The 25,930-nt window shown below is 39.1% G+C and overlaps 1 long non-coding RNA gene across 1 annotated transcript; it reads left to right on the top strand.

The window, feature by feature from the left end:
• Window positions 1-5,423: 5,423 nt before the first annotated feature.
• On the top strand, window positions 5,424-12,123 carry LOC142099575 (uncharacterized). Its single transcript, XR_012678576.1, has 4 exons — window positions 5,424-5,572; window positions 7,180-7,208; window positions 8,791-9,086; window positions 11,380-12,123. It is a non-coding gene; the product is annotated as an uncharacterized LOC142099575 (long non-coding RNA).
• Window positions 12,124-25,930: the final 13,807 nt, after the last annotated feature.

Genomic DNA, 25,930 nt, shown 5'->3' with positions numbered 1-25,930 from the left:
TGTCTTAGTGTTCCATAAGCGCCAGAGATTGCAGAGTTTATTTAATCAACATAGTGTGTTAGAATGCATCTGCATGGAGAGTTGTTTAATGAACATGTATTTTATGCGTATCTTGATGCAGCCACATATTAGAGATGCCAGTCAACTACAGAACTACATGCCCTGGGAGGGACCGTTGGGACTTGTAGTGCACCTTGGAAACAGGGTTAAAAAAAGACACAGATACTGTGATAAAAATATTTTATTATAAATAAACACACCCTAACACAACCCTCTTTAATCGTTTTATTGCTGACCTAATTCCTGGGATGCTGGTCACCCTCTTCATGGGGTCCGCCAGGTATGCCAAAGGTTAAAAAAAAAAAATAGGCAACGAAGAACTATCTCTACCAAGAGCTGTGTGCTTAATGGCAGTTACAGTAATGTACTGTGCATTCATATATATAGACTTGACATGTCCCATGTCCTTATTGTCTGAGATATAAAGTGGTGAATGAGAGTTTGAGGAGTGTTTTATACGATTAAACTTTATTTTATCATTTTGAGTGTTTTTACTCTCATGGTATAGTGGGCAGAGGTGGCACAATCCTGTTAATTACCCCAGCCCCTACAGGCTAAGGGGGTTAGGTAGAGACCAATTCCTTTTCTGCTTTGGGTTAATAGCCTCTGGGAAAAGAGTGCAATCTTTATTTGTGGGCCGACTTTCCATGGAGGCACCATGTAGCAGCGCTTTCCCGTCATAGTGACCTGTTCAGGATTTGGGGAAAACTGTCTTCTTTTATTTATTTATTTATTTTGATTGTTATTACATGGTGCACTGCATGTGGGAAGTGTTTTGCTTCATACCCATGTGCACCTCATTGCTTGTATAAACAAAGACTTGTGTTGACAAATGTCCCCTGCCACCTCTTCTATGGATATTACGTTTATTGCAATTGTATTTCAGGGTGTGACACACACACAGCAGTGTGGCCAAGGACAAAATCTTGGACACAAGATTAATATCAAGGTACAAAACTACAGCGGCACACAGACCGCGCGGCAGATGCGCTATGCATTGGCGTTTGGCGCATGGGTGATGGCACTGTAGAGGAATCAATCACTGTCTTCTGCAACAACTGTCAGAATTTGGGGATAAATAAAGGAGCAATCAGAAAACCGTAACCTTGCACCTTGGCACTGTGACACACTTATTTCATGACAGCCCACACACTGTAAATAAAATAAAGGAAATGATAAAAGTTATAAGCTTCATATCACACAGCAGTATTGTCACAGTTCACTCGCATCCAGCTTAGCACTGAGGTCACTGTCAGTTAACATTAAAATAGTGTGGTTACACTTTTTGCAACAGCTTATTCTTTCTTAATTGTTTGCCCAACATAACACCCTGTCCTGTTAGGTAATAACATTTTTATTTCAAATAATGTGGCAGGCAGTATATGTAAGTGCATGATTGCTATCTATTAATTTAAAAGCCTGTACATCACAATGTAGTGTAAGTAAATAAAGTGATTAAAGGCTGGTGGGATAGAGAAATTGTTGCTGTTTGGTCTTTTAACAGAGGCTACATGTTAAGTGCAAAACTAAGCTGGGTTTATGAGCTGTGCAAGGTTTGTCAAATTCCTGCCAACCAGGGGCAGGCTGGGCTGAGGGGCAGGGGGGCATCTGCCCCCCAGGATGGTCCCATAGTGGGCTACCTTGGGCTTGGTCACTGGGCCACCTTAACTTTTTGTCCTTTACAATGTTCCTAATAGGCTGCTGTGTAAAGTCTTGACTCCCGGGGTAAAATTTACCAGCCCTCCCCTGCTGCCAACTGTCCAAGGAGGGCAATTGTTCTGATAGTTTAACACATACATTGGCAAGCAAAATATATCTTTACTTTTTTGCGGTTTCGGTAAAATCTGGCAATTTATTTTTGTATTGTTATTGTCTTTTTATAATCTATTTTGAAATATTACTTTGTAGTCGTATGTAGTATATTAGTACTCCAATGTTACTGTATTAATACTCTGCGGTACTACAGTCAAATTGCATTAATTAGTTAGATGACTAGCTCAGCCTAGAGTCCAAAAATAGTTGTTTTTCTTGGGGTGGGGGGGTTTTGGGGTGCAAAATTGTGGCAGGGAGTAGTATAAACTAAAATTAATTTTAAAATATGAGAAAATAGTGGTAAAGGCAGAAGACGATGAATCATCCTTGAGCACGAGTTTGAAGATAAGCAAATAGGAACAACAAGGATGGTGACCGATGCAGGCGTGACGTTGTGGAATGTGCTTCTGTATATTTAAAACCCTGTTTAAAAACAGCCCAGTGGGAAAATATCTGTGCAGGTTATGACAATGTTCAGTTGTTATTGGTAGATATACATAGAAAGATTGGGATTTGTTATAAACCACATAACATAAACAAATGTGCTGAAATATTATTATTATTATTATTATTATTATTATATTTATTATTATTAATAATTGAAAACGGCAGCAAATGAAAGGCCAGCAAAGAAAAATATGATCCTCATCATGGGTGATTTTAAATATCAAGATATTAATTGGGTGTTAAACTTGTGGTTCTGGTAAATGAAACAGATTTGTATCTATTTTAGGTGGCAATTAATTTTTTTCACATCCAGTGCATATATAATAAAGTTTGTAGTAGGTGTGTACTCCTTGCCCAAGCTGCTTCAAACTGATCAATCTAACCTGGGGATACAGCCAGACATCTCTCCCTGTGTCCTGGTTTGATCTGAGTAAATTTACCAACCCCCCTGAGCAATAAAAGGTACTGCATTCCAGGTGGACCGGGAGAATGTTAGCATGAGGCTTAAGATACAGATAAGTGTCTATGATATTCCGGGCCTCAATCATTAAGGCACGTAAATACCGACACGTGCCATATATTGTGCGTAAAATTGCACTACGCAGTCCCAGAAATAAAACATATGTGGGAAAACGCAGCAACATCCAAATCATCTCCCAGCGCAAAAACACTTACTATAGCCTATGCTTTCAGCAGAGAGATGGGGAGAGGTCTGGGCCTATGCATGTATATAAGGCGTAGTGGTTAGCACTTCTGCCTTACAGCACTGGGGTCATGAGTTCAATTCCCGACCATGGCCCTATAACTGTGAGGAGTTTGTATCTTCTCCCCGTGTTTGCGTGGGTTTCCTCCGGGTGCTCCGGTTTCCTCCCACAATCCAAAAACATACTGGTAGGCTAATTGGCTGCTAACAAATTGACCCTAGTCTGTGTCTGTCTCTCTGTCTGTGTGTGTGTGTGTGTTATGGAATTTAGACTGTAAGCCCCAATGGGGCAGGGACTGATGTGAGTGAGTGAGTACAGCACTGCGGAATTAGTGGCGCAATATAAATAAATGGTGATGATGATGATGATGAATGACTATATTATTAACAGGTGACATTAATTGAAAAGTTTATTTTTTTTCTGAGTGCTCTTTTGTGATTTTACATTCCACATGTGCATTGGATGTATCCTGCAGTGTCTTGTCTGTTAAGAGCAGAGCGGACCTAGACCCGTATTCATCAATACATGTATCTTTACATTCGTTCCTTGTTAAATATGGACTTGCATATGCCTGATCCTTGCCCGAGCTGCTTCAAACCGATGAATCTAACCTGGGGATACAGCCAGACATCTCTCCCTGTGTCCTGGTTTGATCTGAGTAAATTTACCAACCCCCCTCAGCAATAAAAGGTACTGCAATCAAGGTGGTCCTTGAATTTTTTACAAAAATGCACAATATGTACGTTTTGCTCTGTTTTTTTGTACATATGTTTAATCCTTTTAATCTATCAATAAGTTGATACATAATGTCACTCATTCAGTGTTCTTAATTGGCATCAGGTACCCACACACTGAGCACCAGTTGCTGACAGGGATTCTCGGCAGATTTTTACCTTTTAAGCTGGCGGCTGCTTCTCCTTCATGTCACAGGCCAGAGCCACACTCCCATGTAGAGAAGATGCCAGTTTGCCCCTGCTCCACACATGGCAAAAAACAGGGGATAGTCCTGATGGAGGGAGCACGTGAGGGCCCAGCAGAATGTACATATTATCACGTTAATAGCATGATCAAATGTATAGCATACTTGGCTACTCTCCAGGAGTTCCCGGGAGGCTCCCGAATTTCGGGGAGTCCTCCCGGACTCCCGGAAGAGTAGTTAAAGCTCCCGCATTCGCTGAAATTCACTGCATTGAATGGAGGGGCGGGGCTTAATCACATCATTAAGCCCCGTCCCAGCTATTCAATGTCGTGTATTTCTGCATTTTATAGTGGGGCGGGGCTATGGTGACACGACGATGTCACCATGCCCCCCTCCTGCGTCTTGTCACATGGCTTCTCCCCCGGGGAAGAAATCTTAAAAGTTGGCATGTATGATGTATAGACCTCTTTATCAGGTGGGAATGGGAGAGAGTGTAGGGTATTAAAGCCTGGAAGTCTGACAATATTTATGCTATTTGTAAAAAGAACACTGCATAAGAGTCAATGCATAGGAAAACATGCTGATCCAATTTCTCCATTTATTTTCCTATAGAGTGTACTATGTTTTGGTAACTATGTATAGTTGCAGTATAGCCAATAAATTTCATTTTTCAAATGAGCTACATCATTTTGTTGCCTTTAAAATATATCAACACATAATAATAAATGTATGTATGTATGTATGTGATTTGTAAAATATGCTACAATAGATAAACACCACTATGATTACCAAAGACATAACAATTGTTAGCAAAATATATGTTTATCATTATGGTTCTATCCCATTGAACCATAATGATTTCATGTATTTTGCAGGTGCTCAATGTCTAATTGTAATAGAGAAATGACATCAATCATTAAGTTACTGCATTTTATTATGGGGTTATGATGGAAATGGTAAAAGAATCATTAAGAATAATTCAAAGTTTAATAAATTGAACTTTTAATAATGAATTCATATAAAGGCAGCACAGTTGCGTGGTGGTTAGCATTGCTGCCTCACAGCACTGAGTTTGATTTCAACCAGGGCCCTATCTGTGAGGAGTTTGTATGTTCTCCCCGTATTTGCGTAGGTTTCCTCCCACACTCCAAAGAGCTAATTGATTTCTGAATATATTAACCCTAGCGTGTGTTTGTGCAGTTTGGAATATAGACTCTAAGCTGCACTTATTTGTACTGTTTATATGAAAGACAGATCTGTATATACAACAATTACTAGAACTACGTTCAAAATATATTTCCGGACTTCTGCTTATGTCATTATTAATATGGGAGCTTTCACCCAGAAATGTTAATTTAAAGACTATTCTGTCTTTGTCTCTTTACACACTGGTGACTACGGAATTTCCCTAAGTGTTGGGGAGTGTCTTCACGGGATGTGATGGCTAAGGAAATTATGACACATATCACATGATGGACAAATCACATGATGTCAACTGACATCTGAAACCTGTATGCTGTCCCTAAACTATTACACTTATCCGTAACCGAGATACTAGGTGTGACCTCTTACTATAAAATCAGCTGATCTCACTCCAACACAGTCAGTGATCTCCCTGCACCAGAGGAAGGTATGTGCATTGCTTTATACATCATCTATATGTTATTAGTCCCAGCTTCTAGCTACGTTACTACTAGCAATCACTAGGTCTCATTTCCGAGTTCAGTATACCTGAATATTTATACATACATGTGTACGGCGATGTGTATGTGTCTGCATATACTTTACAATTCTAACTAGTAGATTGTAAAGGGACAAATTTAGTCTCTCCTTCAACTTTGTATTTGAAATTTCAGATAGATAAATCATCGCCATACAGAATTTATCAAATGAGTGTATCTTTTAGTCAGGACTATTTATAAATGGAGATAGATGATTTCTCTGGTGAAAACGGGTGTTTTTGCCAGAGATAGATCTTCTCCCAATCTGTCATGGGGTTACCATCGGCTACCACAGGCGGTAGCCCCTGCTGCCAAAAAGTTTTGCCGGGTTAAAAAGGCTTTATTTATTTATTTAAATAAAGTATTTTTTCAAAGTGGAATATGTACATCATTATTCCTTTTTATTACTATTTTTATATACGTTTTTTTTTATCATTTATTTATTTTTTACTTTTTTTTTTTTTAAGTGTAACTGGGAGCCAAGTCTGGGCTTCCAGTTCCACTGTGCAAAGCTGGGTCACATACTTGCAGATATATGCTGGACTGGCTTGCTAAGTGGTAAGACTCCTGTTACTGCTGTCAGCCAGGTTCGCTGGGAGCTTTGTATCATTTTATAGTACATAGGGGCAGTATCTTATACTCTATGCAGGCAGCAAATAATAATTGTTAGTTGTTAATGGTTTTAAGAATACTGTACACGTCCTCAACCCTGCTGTATATTACAAATCACCAAGGATATCCAATTAGATAGCTTGTAATATGTTCATATTGTACTAATTTTCATATTGGGATAGCAGTTGTTATATCAATCAGATAACAAATTTGTTTGAGTTAGGTATATCCAATCTTATAGGCAGCGACAAATTTGATATTTACTTACAAATAAACATGTTGAACATGCCTTACTTAATCTGATGAGTGACGTGTAAATATATGGAGTTTGTGTGCTCTCCCCGTGTTTGCGTGGGTTTCCTCCGGGTGCTCTGGTTTATTATTTATCCATCACTAGTGTATTAGAGTATGATATTACAGTTTTGTATTGATTTATTTTACAATTTCACATTTGACCATATTTTTTACACAGCTTCTAAATCCCAAATCTACTACACTAAGTAGTTTTAAATCCACTAGATTAAAAAAAGTAAATCATTGACTCATTTGAGTTTTAACTATTAACCCCCAAAGATTTCTGTATACAAAAACAAAGACATTCTTTAGATTATTAACTCCATGGGGGAGGCTGTCTCACCCTCTGTGTCATTGTATGCTATTGTGTAATTATTCTGGTTTGTCCAGTCTACCTGACAATAAAACACTTCAGAATACAGGTGATAAGTCACGGAGTGTATTTTTATACTAACCACTTCAATTCTTGAAAATTACATTGCTTTTGAGCATTTTTATTAATTAAGGAGACAAATGCATATATAATAGTAGAATTACATTATCTTTAAGGAACAGTTGTATTTGATAGACAGGATTATGGTTCATTAATATTTTTTTTCTGTTTCTCTAGACTCGTCACAATGGGAAATTCAAACCACGGTGAGGATTTCTGTCATTAGGAATTAACTATTTTTTCCCAGAACAATTTTCACAGTGTGGCTTGACGTTCATATGATTGCTCTACTATATCTCCCTACCGGGATTTGACCATCCCTTCTTCAAATGACAATTTTTAATATATTTCAGAACCAGACCTCCCCTTAGTATAAGATTTGTTGACCCTATCCAGGATTGGTTTATCTCTCTTCTACTTTTTATAAAATTCTAAACAGGACCTACTTACCACTCTCTCTGTTTTCTGATTGATCTCTTCGTCTGACATGTCTAACTCGTACCTTCCCTTCTGACTTGTTTATCATCTCTCCCGGGACTTGACAGCAATTTCTTTAAAGCAAATCAATCAAAAATTATGCAATTAATTTGTATTTAAATACTTGTTTCTAGCTGGCAGGGCACACTGCATATTTTGATTTCAACAGCAAAAGAGCTGCTATTTCATTGAACTAAACCTTTTGTATAGAATCTATCTACCAAATGTAAAAGGTCTTGACTGGGTTCTTCTCACCAGGTGTGGAAATTGTGCATCTCTCTCTAACTGTTATTGGATCACTGTCCATGTTACTTAGATAGTACACATATATCAGGCTTCTGGCTGAGGGATATGGGCAAGAGCCAAAAGAGAACCTTGGATGCCTCATAGCAAAATGTTCAAGAGACCCAAGACTTCTCTAGAGGATTACCCTCCCCTCTCATTTTCTCTCTCCCCTTGTCTTCTCTGCTGTTGTGCATTAGTAATCAGAGAGGAGGAGAACATCAGAGCCACCCCCCCCCCCCCCCCCCACTCAGCAGAATTTGGAGCCCTTAAATGCTAACATGCACATACAGCATTCTGGGGATTTAAATGCCTTGCGGTGTCGGCAGTGATACAACAAGGGGAACTATTAAGCCCCCTGCGGAGCTGTCACCGCACTTTAAGTAGAGGGACGCAAGCCATGAAGAAGCACTGGTGACAGCTATATGGGGCCCTTCATCTACTGGGCTCCATAACAGCTGCTATTCCTGCTACCCTGGTTAGGCTCAAGGTAACAGGGTCTTTAGTTGGATAATAACTAGAGAAATGTGAGTTACTCATATCAGTATGCTTTCTGCTTTAATGTTGCCTTCACACATAGCTCTTTAACTGTTGTAGCTTAACAATCACATAGACCACCCATATAACATGTAGAAACTACATGTCAGACATATCTGACATATGGTACTAGGTCAGACCGTTATCAAGCATACTGGCTTGGCTCCCACATTATGGCAAATATGCTGTGTATATATATATATATATATATATATATATATATATATATATACCATACCATACCAGTGTCACATACTATGAACCATGTTCTTCATCGTCAACCTTTTCAAGCTTCTGTGTTACTTTCACTGATTTTATCATGTCACAAATAAAAACATTTAATTTCTGTGAAATGTTATGCGGATAAATATTTGAGAATTCATTGCTTATCTTAATTACTGCCATCATTTATTTGATCAATATCTGCACTGCTACAAGAAAACAAATTAACTTTCAAACTAGCTCTCAGACTTACAGCATGCTTTATTTTAGGAGCACATTGTCACCCCGCACACGTACAGCCAATCCATCCTCCCCATCACCTAGGACCACATATGCACTTTGGTCATCCTTTACACCCTGGACCACATATACATCATGGGCCACATGGTCTCCACGGACATCATGGATTCCATGGACATCATGGATTCCACGGCCATCATGGATTCCACGGCCATCATGGACATCATGGATTCCATGGCCATCATGGACACCACGGACATCATGGACACCACGGACATCATGGACACCACGGCCATCATTAACATCATAAATCTAGCCATTGAAAGGTGAGTCCTAACACAGATGTGGAAGTTCTACTGCTCTTTGTATTAACAATATTTTTGAATGTCTTGTCCAAGGAATGTTTCATGAGAGTTTCTTCCCATCTGGGTGGTACGGTGACACAGTGATCAGCATTGCTGCCTCTCAGGGTCTTACTGTGTTGTTTGTGAGGGAGTAGGGAATTTAGACCTCCAATGGGGCAGAGACTGGTGTAAGTAATACAATAGTTTGTGGAAAGCACTTCCTAACATGTTGGGAATATTATTTTTATTATTACCAGTTATATAGCGCCAATAATTCCGCAGCGCTGTACAGATAACTTACTAACATCGTCCCTGCCCCTTTGGGGTTTACAGTCTAAATTCCCTAACATACACACACACACACACACAAACACACACACAGACACACCCAGACTACGGTCAATTTATTAGCAGCCAATTAACCTACCAGTATGTTTTTGGAGTGTGGGAGGAAACCGGAGCACCCGGAGGAAGCCAACGCAAACACGGGGAGAACATACAAACTCCTCACAGATAAGGCCATGGTCAGGAATTGAACTCATGACCCCAGTGCTGAAAGGCAGAAGTGCTAACCACTTAGCCACCGTACTGCCCCGGACTATACAAATAAACGATAATAAAAAAACATTTGTGAAATAGCTGCAATTTTAGTAGCAGGGGCCCATAATTTTACGGTAAAATGCAACATCATTACCCGGCAATGTTGGTGACAGATTCCTTCACATATTGATATTAATGGTAGATGGCCTATCCAGTACGACCAAAATGCAGCACTTCCTCCTACAAGTAACCAGCTCGGCTTTCTATATCAGTAATGTAAAGCAGGGTTTCCCAAATCCGTTCCTCAAATGCCGACAATAGGTTGTTTTACTGCAATAAGGTGCAAGGTAAGAGGGTGGGAGGAGGGAGAGTAAGAAAGCTGGAATGCATAACTGGATTTTGGCTACATACTAAAATAAGGGGCTTTCTTGTTTTTATTTTTCTGTGTTTTTATTTTTATTAAATGAAATGTTTGTTTGAGAGTTGGGTGGTAGCACAATAGACAACCACAGGAGGCTTGTGGGCTGAAATTTCCTGTACCACCTACAGTTTATCTTTTAAAGACAAACACAAATAAATTACCACAACTCTTTTAGCAACATATAGTAAAGGAAAAATGAACATGACTAAGACACGGGGGGGAGTTTGTCTAATGCAGGCATGGTTTTACTTCTATGACATATAATCAAATGCAATGCAGCCCCATCTGACCAGTATTCAATAACATTGAAGAGCCCGTGGACCAGTGATAACATACTGCTTGGGCTTGGCAAGTGAAAGGTATTCTGCTCTCTATCAATTTCCTCAAGCCCAATGATCCCCTTCACAGTTGAACTACCAGAGCCCCAATATCCTTCTTCACTGGGCTCTTTGAAAACAGGATCACTTATGGATGGCTGAAATTTTCCCCATATGTCTGATAGATTTACAGCACATTTCTGGTGGCGTTACTATACCTATTAAAGAGGTGGGTGTATAACGCAGACTGGGACATGTCACTGGGCCACCTCCATTTTTTCCCTTTAAAATGTTCCTAATAGGCTGCTGAGTCTAATCTTTCCCCCACCGGGCTAAAATTTGCCAGCCCTCCCCTGGTCAGACTGCCCATTTCCTCCACCGTTACACCCCTCAAGTCATAGACAGTCAAAAGTGTCCATTGTCCAGTGCAGACATAAATTGCGTTCATTCGCATAATGTCAGTTTCTGGCCATGCTTAGAGCTATTTCACGTAAGATAGGCTAAAGGACGTACATCTAACATGAATCGGGCCACAAATCTTTGGTGGATTTACAATGCAAAGCCCCCCGTCCAATCCTGTCCAATCTCTGGTGACAGCATAATACAGACCCATATTGATTACTTAACAGCACAATTATCCTGATTCTAGTGGGACAGTCCCAATATTGGGGGAGTGTCTTGAGCTGTCAGGAGTTTTATTCCATCTGGACTTCATAACTTCTTGGATAAAGTTTATTTGGATAAGGGAAACCAAAAAATGAGTATAACAGTGAGTCATGGAATATACATGTTAAACAGAATAAAATACAGTCTACTGTAAATTAAAACTATAAATATTGTTTTTATGGTGACCTGTGTAAAACATTTGGCCTGTGTTCTTGCTCCTATGCTTTGTCATGGAGTGTCTTGGTAACTTCTAATATCTTTATAAACTACAGGCGGTGGTGCATTATCATTTATATGTTGTGTACTTATATATTTATTCTTTCTATTGCAGCAAAAGAAATGAAAACATCAGTCTCTACTAAGCATGTACACAAAGAATATTACACTACATGCTTCTATAAAATGAATTAATATTATAATATAATAATTAGATATATTCAACCTGAGCCTGCTGTCAATATTTAGATGTATATGTGTATTTTGTCCTATAACTTACTTGTGTATATGAGACCTTGAAGATATTACTGATCTCACAATAAATGTTCAAACAATGACATGAGTGAAGATTGTGGTAAAATGTCAGTTAAAGCAAATCAACTAATGCCAGTTAATCGAGAAATACAAATACAAATGTGTGTAAATATATAAAGTCATTGTTAAAGTCAAATTTATAATGGTAAATTCAATTCGTGCTATATATAATATATATTTTTATATATATATATATATATATATATATATATATTACTTTATATTACTAAAATTAATATTAATACTATTAAATGTTCTATCAGACCATCAAAATGGCTGCTGCACATGGACAAGAATGTAGATCCGTGAAACAAAGGTGATTCATCATTGCTTTGTTATTGTCTGGTTGTATTGAAACCAGTATATGATGACATCATTTGTAAAACACGCCCTCCATTGCAAAAGTTTATTTATTGCAATGCAACAAGATCTCTGACTCTCAGTCTGCTTTGGAATTGAGCTGTGTGTCATATTGGCACTGAACTGTGAACATTTTGCTATAACTAAAAATGTAATAAATAAACCTCTATTTTCTTACAAATTCTGCATCTGGTATGGACAACACATTTATTTTACTTTTACATGTGTTTCTACAAGGGACCATATAACCTTTTAATTGCTTTATTACATTTGCCACTTAATCAGAAACAAGTGGTGGCAAATTTACACAACAAAAACTTAACGTCATATGCAGGGCTGCCAAGAGGACTTCAGGGCCCTGGTACAGCAACTTCATGGGGCCCCCTTATAGTTGAGCATGGCAATAAATTTTGCGCCGCAGCCAAGCGGCGGCACGCCGTGGGACTGGTTGTGGTCATACAATTAGGGGATTGGCTGTGCATCATTGGGGCGTGTCTAGCAGGTGAAAAGCGCTAGGCTAGCCTCCTACAGGAAAAAACCCTGCATTGTTGTGTACATCATTGGCAGAAGTGCGTCCACTCGGCGGAGCGTGACATATGTCCCAGCAGTCCTGACTTTCAGGACAGCGGGACAGTGACCTCATAGTGCCTCTTAGTTGTGCCTACAAATCATGTCATGCCTCATAGTATAAGCCCAGTTAATACTATGGTAAATTGTCATACCCACAATTCATAACATACCACATAGTAGAGTCCCCAGTTCATATTATTCCACAGCAATGCCCCAATTAATTTTATGCCACACATAAGTGCCCCCAGATCCTGTTATGCCACAGTAATGCCCCCGATTCATTTTATTTCACACATAAGTGCCACAATTCTTATTATGCGTCACATAAGTGCCCACAATCACATTATGCCTCTCATAAGTGCCCCCCAATTCATATTCTGATACACATAAGTGCAGTGTCGGACTGTGGCATGAAAGGCCCACAGGGGTAATACAATGGTAGAGGCACACCAGAGGGGGTGTGGCCAGCCACTAGAGAGGCGGAACCAAACCACCAGAGAGGGTGTGGTAAGCCCACGATGGACAGCTAGCACCATAGTGTAGTATATAAAGAATGCAGTGTGTATATAAAGAGTACACAGTCTTGGCCTGCTGCTTAGATTGGGCAGAACAATCAGCAAAAATCAGGATTGTCCCATCAGAACATTTGACAGACTGTCCTGCTCTCTCCTACCTGTTTTTGTCACTTTCACCATCTGTGGCTGCTGGTATCTTTAATTGCGACTTGTCTGGGTCCTAGAATGTTGGGGGCCCTATTTGTAAAAAAAATGGGTACATTGAAAAAATTCAAACCAGCCCCGGCGTTAAATCAATAGCACCCACGATTAATAATTAGGCCTTCCAAAAGCCCCAACATTAAAGTAATAGTATTCCCATTTAATAAATAAACCTATTTCCCCTTTCTCCAAACAGCCCCAGCATAAAATAATACTATTTACATTTCATAAATATACCTATTTCCTGCAACCATTACTGCCATTAAATAATTCATATTCACATTTAATAAAGAGACCTCATTCTCCCGAAACTCACCCCACATTCAATTAATAGCACCCAAACCACCCCATCTTAAATTAATAGTCCACACTATTACATTGCCCCACCATCACCCCACAAACAAAATAGCACCCATTAATTAGCCACCACCTACCTCACACACACTACACTGCAAAAGCCCCCTGTGCCATCACACATACTACATTGCCACAAGCCCCCTGTGCCTCCACACACACACACACATGCACACACATTACCACAAGCCCCATGTGCCATCACACACGCACATTACCACAAGCCCCATGTGCCATTACACACACACACATTTCCTTAAGCCCCCTGTGCCATCACACATACACACACATTACCACAAGCCCCCTGTGCCATCATACACACACACTACCTTAAGCCCCTTGTGCCATCACACACTACCACAAGAACCTTTCCCATCACACACACACACACTACCACAAGCCCCCTGTGCCATCACACACACACACAACCACAAGCCCCCTGTGCCATCACACACACACACACAACCACATGCCCCCTGAGCCTTCTGTCGAAGTCGTATAATTGGATGAACGAAAGTATATTGGTTAATATTGTTTTACCGTGCGATTGCAATCAGTACACCACGTAACACGTGGCATGGCGCAATCACACGATAAGATACGCACGCATACACTCGTACTCTCCCATTCAGTTTATATATTTCATATTTATAATGGTTCCATTCCACAGTGATTTATGAGTAGATGGTATTTAGTTTGTAGTTGTATATATTAAGGTTGTATGTACACTTTAGTGATATTTAAGGTTCAGGTTACAGGAAACATGTCATGTTTAGTATCATTTTAATCCCCTATGTGTCCGCAGTTGTCCGGTTCATTTGCCGAAGGGATCGCACATTGCATAGTCTAGTTAGCGATGTTAGGGAATAAATGTTTAAAATGTTGCTGACTGTGTATTGTGAATAGACTAGCTTAAACTGGTTTCTGGGCGGAGAATCATCTGGAATGTTGACCCCCACCCTTGGAGGGGGTTCAATAAAATAAATAGTGAGATCCAAAACAGCGCTTCACTTTTAACAGCTGCCCACTAGAATTCAAGGGGAATATACACAAAATTCCCAACTAGTCATAAAGTGTAAACAATGATATTATGAATCCCTACAGGCGCTAATAAATATTCACTTTAAAGTAGAATGGAAAAATACTTATATAAGGCAGTAGTAATCCTCCAATTCTTATTTCTCTTAGCTTGTTCATATATTCTGTTCCATGAATATATGAACAAGCTAAGAGAAATAAGAATTGGAGGATTACTACTGCCTAATATAAGTATTTTTCCATTCTACTTTAAAGTGAATATTTATTAGCGCCTGTAGGGATTCATAATATCATTGTTTACACCTTGGAGGGGGTTGTTTTAACTGGCCTATGACCTGCATTACACTGGACCCTCCTGAAGCCTGGACCTATGGAAGCAAGCCACATCATCTGTATGGTTTTCTCTGTAGCACTGGGTGTATATATACAAGCTCCCTGGGACCAGCTAGGCCAGTCATTCTCTGACCACAGTCTTCTGGACTGAAGTACTGTAGCTAGTACCAGCGGAGCGCAGCGGGCACGACGGTATGTATGTATCTTTGGTATCGGCTGTACTGTATTATAATTATGTATTGAACTGCTAAAACTTTTGCATCTGCTAAATAAATTGTTTGTGCTTTGGAAATACAAGAAATTGCTTAGACAATGCTTATTGAAAAACGATAAAATTACTTTAACACATCACACACATATTACTGTGCCCCTTCATCATGACCACACTGTGACTCCTTATGATCACACTGTGCCCCTTCAACATCACACTGTGCCCCTTTATCATAACCACGCTGTGCCCCCTTATGATCACACTGCGCCCTCCATGCTGCTTTTCCCCCGTTCATCACACTGTCCCATGTTCCTTCCCCCACCTTCATCACTCTGTGCCATGCTGCTTCCCCATCACTCTGTGCCATGCTGCTTCCCCCCCTCATCACTGTGCCATGCTGCTTCCTCCCCTTCATCACTCTGTGCCATGCTGCTCCCACCCCCCTCATCACTCTGTGCCATGCTGTTCCCCCCCCCACCTTCATCACTCCGTGCCTTTCTGCTTTCCTCCCCTTGCCTTTGTCTTTTTACTTACCTTTCTATTGGCTTCTTTTATCTCTTTTCTTCTCTTCTTCTCTTCTGTCTGGCTCCTCTCTGACGTGATTATATCACGCCCAACGTTCAATGCGAACGGAGCAGGGAGGAGGAGGGGCACAGATGCTATGATTAGGTAAGGTTTTCTTTCTTTATTTATTTTAGTAACCTACTCCCCCCACTAACAAAGAGGGTGCAGCCAGTCCGACCCTATCACCCAGGGACCCAGCCCCCTGGCAAAAAAAAAAAGAGAAAAATAAATTTAGGTTTCAAAATAAAAAAAATAAAATAATAATGCCGGTCGACAGTCAGGGCCCGGGGCCGGGCCCTGGTAATTAGTACCCGCCCCCTCCCCCTGTTGGCGGCCCTGACAGGGAGTACAGTCGTATGGGGCCCCACAGCAGAGTGGGGTCCCACCAGCCCTGGGCCCACACAAATTTATTAGGGGTGGGGCCCTCCGCAGTGAGTTTAGGGAGGTAGCGGGCGCCATTTCTAGGCAGCAGCTGCGTCTAAGATGTTCTCAATGGGATTAAAGTCTGGAGAGTTTCCTGGCCATGGACCCAAAATTTTGATGTTTTGATCCCCGTGGCCACTTAGTTATCAGTTTTGCGTTATGGCAAGGTGCTCTATCATTCTGGAAAAGGCATTGTTCATCACCAAACTGTTCTTGGATGGATGGGAGAAGTTGCTCTTGGAGGATATTTTAGTACCATTCTTTATTCATGGCTGTGTTCATGGCTGAGAAGCAACCCCACACATAATTGGTCTCTGGATGTTTTACTGTTGGCATGATACAGGACTGATGGTAGCGCTCACCTTTCCTTCTCCTGACAAGTGTTTTTCTAGATGCCCCAAACAATCTGAAAGGGGATTCATCAGAGAAAATGACTTTACCACAGTCCTCAGCAGTCCAATCCCTGTACCTTTTGCAGAATATCAGTCTGTCCCTGATGTTTTTCCTGGAAAGAAGTGGCTTCTTTTCCTGGCCTTTTTGACACCAGGCCATCCTCCAAAAAGTCTTTGCCTCACTGTCTGTGCAGATGCACTCACACCTGCCTACTGCCATTCCTGAGCAAGCTTTGCACTGGTGGTGCCCCGATCCTGCAGCTGAATCAACTTAAGCCTTCTTCACAACTATTGAACCTCTCTCCTTGAAGTTCTTGATGATCCGATAAATGGTTGATTTAGGTGCAATCTTGCTAGCAGCAATATCCTTGCCTGTGAAGCCCTTTTTGTGCAAAGCAATGATGAATACACGTGTTTCCTTGCAGGTAACCATGGTTAACAGAGGAAGAACAATGATTTCAAGCACCACCCTCCTCTTAAAGCATCCAGTCTTTTATTCTAACTCAATCAGCATGACAGAGTGATATCCAGCCTTGTCCTTGTCAATACTCTCACCTGTGTTAACGAGAGAATCACTGACCTGATGTCAGCTGGTCCTTTTGTGGCAGGGCTGAAATGCAGAGGAAATGTTGTTTTGGGGATAAAGTTAATTGTCATGGCAAAGAGGGACTTTGAAATTAATTACAATTCATCTGCTCACTCTTCATGACATTCTGGAGTATATGCAAATTACCATCATTAAAACTGAGGCAGCAGACTTTGTGAAAAATAATATTTGTGTCATTCTCAAAACATTTGGCCATGACTGTACATACCTGTTGTTTTCTTTTTGTGTTTGTTGAGACTCTGTGCACAAAGGAAAGAAAATCAATTTAGATAGAAAGGACATAGAAAAATAAAATGTACATTTCAAGTTTGGTTTTGCAATAATTTATTTTTTAAAAGCAATTAAGATTTCAATTAAATTAGTTGAAGGCATATCGTTTCTTTTTTTTTGCAGCATACATAATTCATTTTGTACACACATTTTTAAATTATTAAGCAATCATTACCTTGTTGATTTGAGTCATTCCATTTGACACGTAAAAAAAAGAAATAGGTTGACTTGAGAATTTGTTTCAGCATTTCAACTTACGGAACATTTTTCTTGACACTGTATGCTTTGCAACTTCAGTAGATATATTACTGAGAAGACCAATAAGACTGGCATAAAAAATAATTATTAAGTAAAATTTTAATAAACAAGTGAAACCTTTTCAGTCTAATCCTATTCCTTTTGTTAGAACTTATTTCTGCCAAATATTAGACACCTACAAAAAATTTGAAAAACATGGATAAGACATATTAATAGAAGTATAATATTTATAATTATGGATCAATCTTATTTTATTAATTTATCCAATGCTTTTTATTTATTTAAAGCATTGGATTTTTTTTTTATTTGGTGTCAGCAAACCAAAAAAGTTCGAATATTGCTGTCACTAATTTTAACCCCCACCATTCAGGTTAGGTATAACTTTTAATTTTACTTTTTTAATAACGAGATGTGTTATAATTTTAATTTTCATGATAAGGATAGGCCACATTAGCAAGTAGCTATTATTTATTCTTTAACTAAATATTTACATTACCAATACACAAAATGGCAAAGTTGAATTCGTCTTATGTGTTGGTCCTTCTTCTTTTGTGGAACATAGTAGAAAATGTCAGTTTATGTGATATCCAAAGTGACAAGAAATATACAAAATTATATTACTCTCTTTCTACAAGTGTTAAAGTTTTTATACAATAATAAAATGAAAATAGATCCTTTCTTGGTACATAGTACAGCTTAATGGATAAACTTACAGAGGATATATTGGCATTTTAAAATTATATTTAGCAGTATGCAATTTATGTGTGATAACATTTTATTTGTTAGATGGATTTTTAAATGCAGACATTAAAGAATTTGGTATATTAGATGAATGACAAATAAGTGGGTATATATGTATTAAATATTATTATTTGAACATTGCGGAGTATAATGATAACACATACAGTACATTACATTTGGGATTCTGGTATATATATTCTGGAGTATGCAGGGCTACTCTTAAAGGTGCATTTACAGGTAGTGTTTACAGGTACTTTGGCACTATTACAAATATAAACACAGTGGTAAGCGCTTTCTTTGGTAGTTTAATAGGTTGCTGCTTCCTTAAAAAACGTAGTATAATAGACAATAGGAGGGGAAGCGCAGGACAAATAGTATAGATGTTATATAAAAAAAAAAAAGAACAACACTGGACTAGTATGCAAAAGTAATGTTTACAACTCTTTCAGGAAAAAATGCAGGGAGGCGAAAGACCACTGGGGCAGATAAAAACTTACCCTAACGCTATCCCTAGATGTCAGAGTGGTCCGCTTGTGAAGACAGGCTGTAGGTTCCAATGTGGCTGTAAACTCCAGTGGTGGAACGCATGTGGACCGCAAACTGGAAGTGGATGGATCGCAGTTTGAGAAAAAAGAAACAAAATGAGGGGGAGTATTGCAATGGTATAAACCTACGCGTTTCATCCGCTGAACGGACTTTTCAAGGATGGGCTTGTAGCAGACACTGAGGTTATAAATACTCTGTACAGCCTTCAATAAAAAAAAAAAAAAAAAAAAAGCCTCAAATAAGCCTTAAATTGGAAGCTTCCCAACCTCTTTCACCCCTCACCCTTATGGGGAGTTCAACATTTCGGAGAAAAATCCATAAGGACGGAACATGACATACTGACTGTTCACTGCTCTTTTACTCTGACCTTGATTTTTTGGGGGGATAAAAACAAAAAAGACAGTCCGACTGTGGAAAAGGAGTGCACAAAAAGAGCCTGAATGTGGCTGTAAAATATTAAGGCTAACAGTAAAAGCGATTGGAACAGCTCAATATCACAATATTAAAAAGACAGGGTAAGTTCACTGGTCAAATTATTGAGGGCTTTCCTCTATGAGGGAAGCCCTGCAAAGGAGAATGTAGATTTCAGATAACTAACCTGGCAATGTATTTTTGTCACATTTCTCTTCCTGTGGTATTTCTATCCCCATGTCCTCCCTATGTCTATGTATAAAATAAAATAAAAATAAATGAAAAGTAGTACAATAACCCATGAAAAGGGCATGTTATGCAACTTTTAGGAAAGAGATTATAAACTGTTAGTATAAGTGCCATGGTAAAGATCAACCAAATGGCTACAAATATCAATAACAATAACTTTGGTAATTAAAATGTATAAAAATAAATATTAAACTCAAAAAAAGGTGTGTGAAAATTTAAAGGTGTAATTCTATTTGGATGGAAGCTTCCTCGTTCCGATAATCTTGCAATCAGAAAATCATTTTTTACTTATATATGCCATTCTTCATCACCTACCAACTAGTAAATTTTTATGCATTTTCAATAATAAATATTAATTTTAATAAAACAATTACAAAACTACAAAAAAAGACTGAAATTAAAGTTTAAGGTATGTCAGAATCTTACATTTATATGATAATTAAAAGTAAGGGTACACATGGTTATATATGATTATTTGTTTTCTTCTAAAATAAAGGACACTTACTTCTTCAGAATTTTAAATATCTCATGGTTAATTGATTCAAATACTCCCACTACAAATAAAATAAAAGTAGTCAGTGTATTTTCTTCAATTGACAATATTTGGTATATTCAGAAGCTGTCTTAATAAACTAGGGATGAGCGGGCTCGGATTTTAGCAATCAGAACACCACCGAACAGTGCCGATCCGAGCCCGATCCAAGCACTGTTCAGGTATTCCCGCCAATCACAAAACTCAAAACGGGGCAAAACCTTATAATCCCGCCGTCGGATCTCGCGAGATCCGGATTCGTTTATGGGAAGATGTGAATTGTTTATGAATGGAAGCCTGAGACTGGACGCTATCAGACAGGCTGGAGTACACGATGATTGCTCAACTTCAAAATTTTACCACCATTGAAACAAAAAAGGTTCAGCTCAACATATACGGTACAAACTAACCATGATCCATAATGTAATAATTTCCTCGGTTATGTTCAGTGGCAGCCATACAATACATATATGCTGATGGTGCAGATGCATTCTCAAGAAGTGTTTGGCTTGATATATTGGAACAATATGCAACATTTCCGTGTGCTTTTTAAAGTAAATTATGCTCATTTTGCAGCCAACTCTGTATTAGCCTCTTTACCCAGAGCTAGAGTAAGAAGCCAAAACTCAAACTTTTCTCATGGAACAAGATAGTCATCAAGGCTCACTGTCAACTGCATTGTTTACAATAGTTCTGAAACCCTTGGGCAGGTTTTACAACATGACATAAATATAGTACACTTCCATCCAGTGAAATACATGTTAGAAATGGTAAATCTATTTAGTAAATGCTCTTAAAATCTTAAAATGAATTGGGACAAACCGATGTGATTTCCAATAGATACTAGACTTCAAATAAACCTAATATTTTGCCATACTGATCCTGCCATATAAGTCCAGTGGTACTGCTGTATAAGTCCACTGATCCCGCTGTATAAGTCCAGTGGTACTGCTGTATAAGTCCACTGATCCTGCTGTATAAGTCCAGTGGTACAGCCGTATAACTCCAGTCCAGTGGTACTCTCCTGTGCCGCATATAATTTTTAAAGGCTTTGCCGAGTGTGTGTGGTTTAGGGGTACTCTCTCTTGTGCTGCATATAATGGAGAACAAAAATTTGGAGGATAAAGTAGGGAAAGATCAAGAACCACTTCCTCCTAATGCTGAAGCTGCTGCCACTAATCTTGACCTAGTCTAGACATAGACAATGAAATGCCATCAACGTGGCCATCCCCAACATAAGGCTGGGTGGGAGGGCCCAAGGACAATTCCATCTTGCACCTCTTTTTTTGGCATTATGTGCTCTTTGGGGCCTAGTTTTTCAAACTGCCATCCTGTCTGCCACTGCAGTGCCACTCCTAGATGGGCCACGTGTTTGTGCCGCCCACTTGTGTCGCTTAGCTTAGTCATCCAGCTACCTCGGTGCAACCTTTTGGCCTAAAAACAATATTGTGAGGTGTGAGGTGTTCAGAATAGACTGGAAATGAGTGGAAATTAATGTTATTGAGGTTAATAATAGCGTAGGAGTGAAAAAATAAATAAATCTAGAATTTAGCAGTTTTTATGCTTTTTAAAAAAAAAAACCTCGAGGGGGGTGTTTTGGCAAAACCCATTAGAACCCAAAACCTGAAGGTAATCAGAACCCAAAATGCGAAAAGTGGCCGGTGCACATCCCTATCATAAACAGTAAGTTTATCAAAAATCATCTTCAAAACCAATAAAGCACTTTAAAGTTCAATGACAAGATAATTAAATACTAAAATTATTAATAAAATTCAATAGAACAATAGTGAGATTATCCTTCGTTTACTTTTGAAATTCGGGAGTACTGTCTGATTTTACAGTACAAGGTTGAACATCCCCCCCACTGATAACATTCACCTCTTTAAAATAAAATTAATTAATTTCAAATGAGTGGTTAGTTTATATACAATGTACTAGACATTATGTATTAATATTTATATATGTATATATATATATATATATATATATATATATATATACACACACGCACACAAACATAAACACAGACACACACACACACATATATATATATATATATATATATATAGATATAGATATAGATATATACACATACACACAAACATTTAGATAGATAGATAGATAGATAGTATAGTGTTTTGGAATTCAAACCCACTTGTTATACAGGGTGTTCGGAAAGTCACTGTGCACTTATGTATGACAATATGGATTTATAATATTGCGGACAATAATAATTGTCATTATGTGGATGGAATACATTTTGTGTTTTATGTTTATATGAAGAGTTTGTGGTGCATGTTGTTATTAGTCATTTATGTCATATTGGTGTATGAATGTATGCTGTGTTACTAAAATGAGCTGTAAGTCACAATTGCATACTTGCATACAGACATGTATTTGTACTATCATAGTGACATTATGCAATTTTTAAGCTAATAAAATTATTTTATGCGATGTGAATGCTACGTCTGACATACGTATGGCGCAAATTTTTTTTGCGTTGGTTGTATCTCAAGATGCTCAACATAAGCAAGTAAATACACTTTTTGCTACGTGCATCTTTTCCCAGCGTACATTCTGGTACTCAGTGAAAAGATGCTTATAGTTAGCAATGTTTAATTATAAATAACCATTGCATAACAATGATTCCCTTTTAGAGTACGGGGGAAGGGGTGGGGGTAATAGGTCGTCTGACAAGCACACATTATTTGAAATACATCACTCCAAATTCTAAGCTAAATTATTTAACTATTCTTAACTAACATACAAACTTTCTGGTGCTGAAAATTTGGCAAATCAGTGTCTTAATTATCTTTTTCTATAATTTTCAAGCTAAGATTGGTCTTCCTTCTACTCAAATCACTCTTTATTGTAACTGCTCCATTGGACGTCCACTGACCAACTAGTGGTGTAGATGCCTATTGGTGCTCTTTTACTCCTTGTCCTTAAGGGCATTGTTGGTCACCGATACGCCAATGCCAAGGTACCTGCCCATGGTCTCCGTAGGCAGCTCAGACTTCGTGAGTCTAGCAGCTCACATGCTCTCAACTGAATTAATTATTTCTGATTGGGTGTATGCTATTAGGTGGGCTGTCCATCTCAACAATGTAATCACACAGATCTGATCACCTCCTATATGTTATTGAAAATTATCCCTGCACTGGCCCAATATTAACAGTGCCATTTAAAATATGCTGCATACATTATAGCACAGTTACCATAGTTGTTTATTTATTATTTTACGTCACATCTATTTTTAATGTCTTATTAAACTGTATAATTAGGGTTGCATTAACCAGAAAATAAAACAGATTATTGTACAAAAGATTATGTTTTATTGTTTTTCAAAGATCCGTGTAGCTTACTAAGATCTTACATGAACTTACACATTATTTATTGCTGTTTTGTTAACAGGTGGCAGGATTATAAGAGGCACCTGATGACGAATCACTGTTGTCATGCCAGGGAGACTGGTGGTGGTCCAAACACCTCTTTCGACCTGTCATCTTTCTAGGCAGACCGTGTTGGCCTACATAGATGTCCATGAACTTAGGTGGTGTGGACAGTGATGCGGATCCCATTATAACAGAACACCAGTCTAACTCAAGTAATTATAATGTTTATGTAAAACATACACTATTACAATCTTCACCAGGGCCTGGTCCCTACATCCTGCCCAGGCCTGAGGGAGCACTGGTGTCAGGACTTTCCTCTCCCCCACTGCTCAGGTAAATGCATATTTTCCCACTTTTAAAACCTTGTAACAACTGCAGGAGGGGGCGTTGTGACGCCATCGCTTGCCCATGGCCCTGCCCCTGTTATGAAATGCCAAAATTCATGGCATTGCATAGTGGAGTGGGGCTTAATGGCATGATCGCGTCATTAAGCCCAGCCCCAACAAAGATTCGAGAGGTTGCCTACTCTTCTGGGACTCCTGAATGTAATCAGGCTAACAGGTCTGATTGACCCGATAATCGGATGAAAACACTGTAGTGTGTACCCAGCCTCACTTACACAAAAAAAAAAAGAGCATAGAAAACTAAAGTGTTTCCACCCATATGCACCCGCCTCTGCATCAGCAGCATACATAGTTACCTACTCTCCCGGAATGTCCAGGGAGACTCACGAATTTCTGGGAATCTTCCCGAACTCCCAGGAGAATAGGGCAACCTCCGTGTTCCTGGTCTCCTAATTACTTAAGTGGTGGGAGGCAGGGCTTAGGATGTGAGTCACATATCATCATGGCCCCGCCCCCTGCTGTAATAGGCCTAAAAGTGTGATGACATTTAGAGGCAGGGCCAAATGACGGGATTATCGGAGCCCCGCCCCCACCTCCCCTCTGATCTCACCGAATCCCAACTTGCCAAAGTTGGCAAGTGTGGCAGCATATGAGCCTGGTTTACAAAAGGTCATCATCAGCAGCTTATACATGCACCTGCCCTATAGCAGGCTCAATATATACACCTCCTAACAGGTATATATACTTATTCCTGCAGGTCTGTATGAGCTATATTTGCATGAACACCCTTTTATTGTACTGGGCCAGCATTTGCACGTCCCTTCCCTCCCCCATCCTGCCTTTACAGGCATGGGTGGGCATAAGTACCAGACTCAAATAAGTCTGCATAAGAGATTTGCATATGCTTACTATGCGAGCATGAACAGAGCAATTTCATGCAAAATACACTGTGCAAACTGGCATACGTCCCACTCTATATCAGCCCCAGTGTGACCAATCTCATGGCCATAACTTCATGGTGTTCAGTTGGTGAAGGTATACACAGTGTTCGAGAATATAGGTGTGTGGGTGCATTGAGGCTACAGGAATTGATAGATGAAAATGATATGTACAATTTATTAATATGGGTTTGCCTGGAGATGATGTCATTTGATTCCATATGGAAAAGTGACATCATCATCATCTATTTATATAGCGCCACTAATTCCGCAGCGCTGTACAGAGAACTCATTCACATCAGTCCCTGCCCCATTGGGGCTTACAGTCTAAATTCCATAACACACACACACACACAATTTGTTAGCAGCCAATTAACCTACCAGTATGTTTTTTGTAGTGTGGGAGGAAACCAGAGCAAAACATACAAACTCCTCACAGATAAGGCCATGGTCGGGAATTGAACTCATGCCACCTACACAAATGTTGGATGTTATGCAAGTTTGATATACACTTGTACAAAGGAGCTACACATCTAATATATACAATAAAAGGAATTGTATCATGCAGTTTGTCATTACTGCAAAACCGGGACAATTCAACAGGGTTATCTTTAAAACCTGAGATGGTCTCTGAATATTACAGACGGCTGCAACTATGCTGCACTTTGGTAAATCGCCATTATAGACAACCCAATAGTAATAATGGGCCTGATTCATTAAGGATCTTAACTTGAGAAACTTCTTATTTCTGTCTCCTGGACAAAACCATGTTACAATGCAAGGGGTGCAAATTAGAATTCTGTTTTGCACATAAGTTAAATACTGTCTGTTTTTTCAAGTAGCGCACAAATATCAACTTTAAATTTCAGTGTACAAATAAGCTATAAAGTATTTGTGTGCTACATAAAAAAAACAGTCAGTATTTAACTTAAGTGCAAAACAGAACACTAATTTACACCCCTTGCACTGTAACATGGTTTTGTCCAGGAGGCTGAAATAAGAAGTTTCTCAAGTTAAGATCCTTAATGAATCAGGCCCAATATTATCAGCAGCTTCACAAACATGACGAGTAATCCATTAGCAGCTGAGTTACTGGTTT

Source organism: Mixophyes fleayi, chromosome 8, assembly GCF_038048845.1.
Source record: "Mixophyes fleayi isolate aMixFle1 chromosome 8, aMixFle1.hap1, whole genome shotgun sequence".
Lineage (NCBI taxonomy): Eukaryota > Metazoa > Chordata > Amphibia > Anura > Limnodynastidae > Mixophyes > Mixophyes fleayi.
This window is presented reverse-complemented; position numbering and strand designations above follow the sequence as displayed.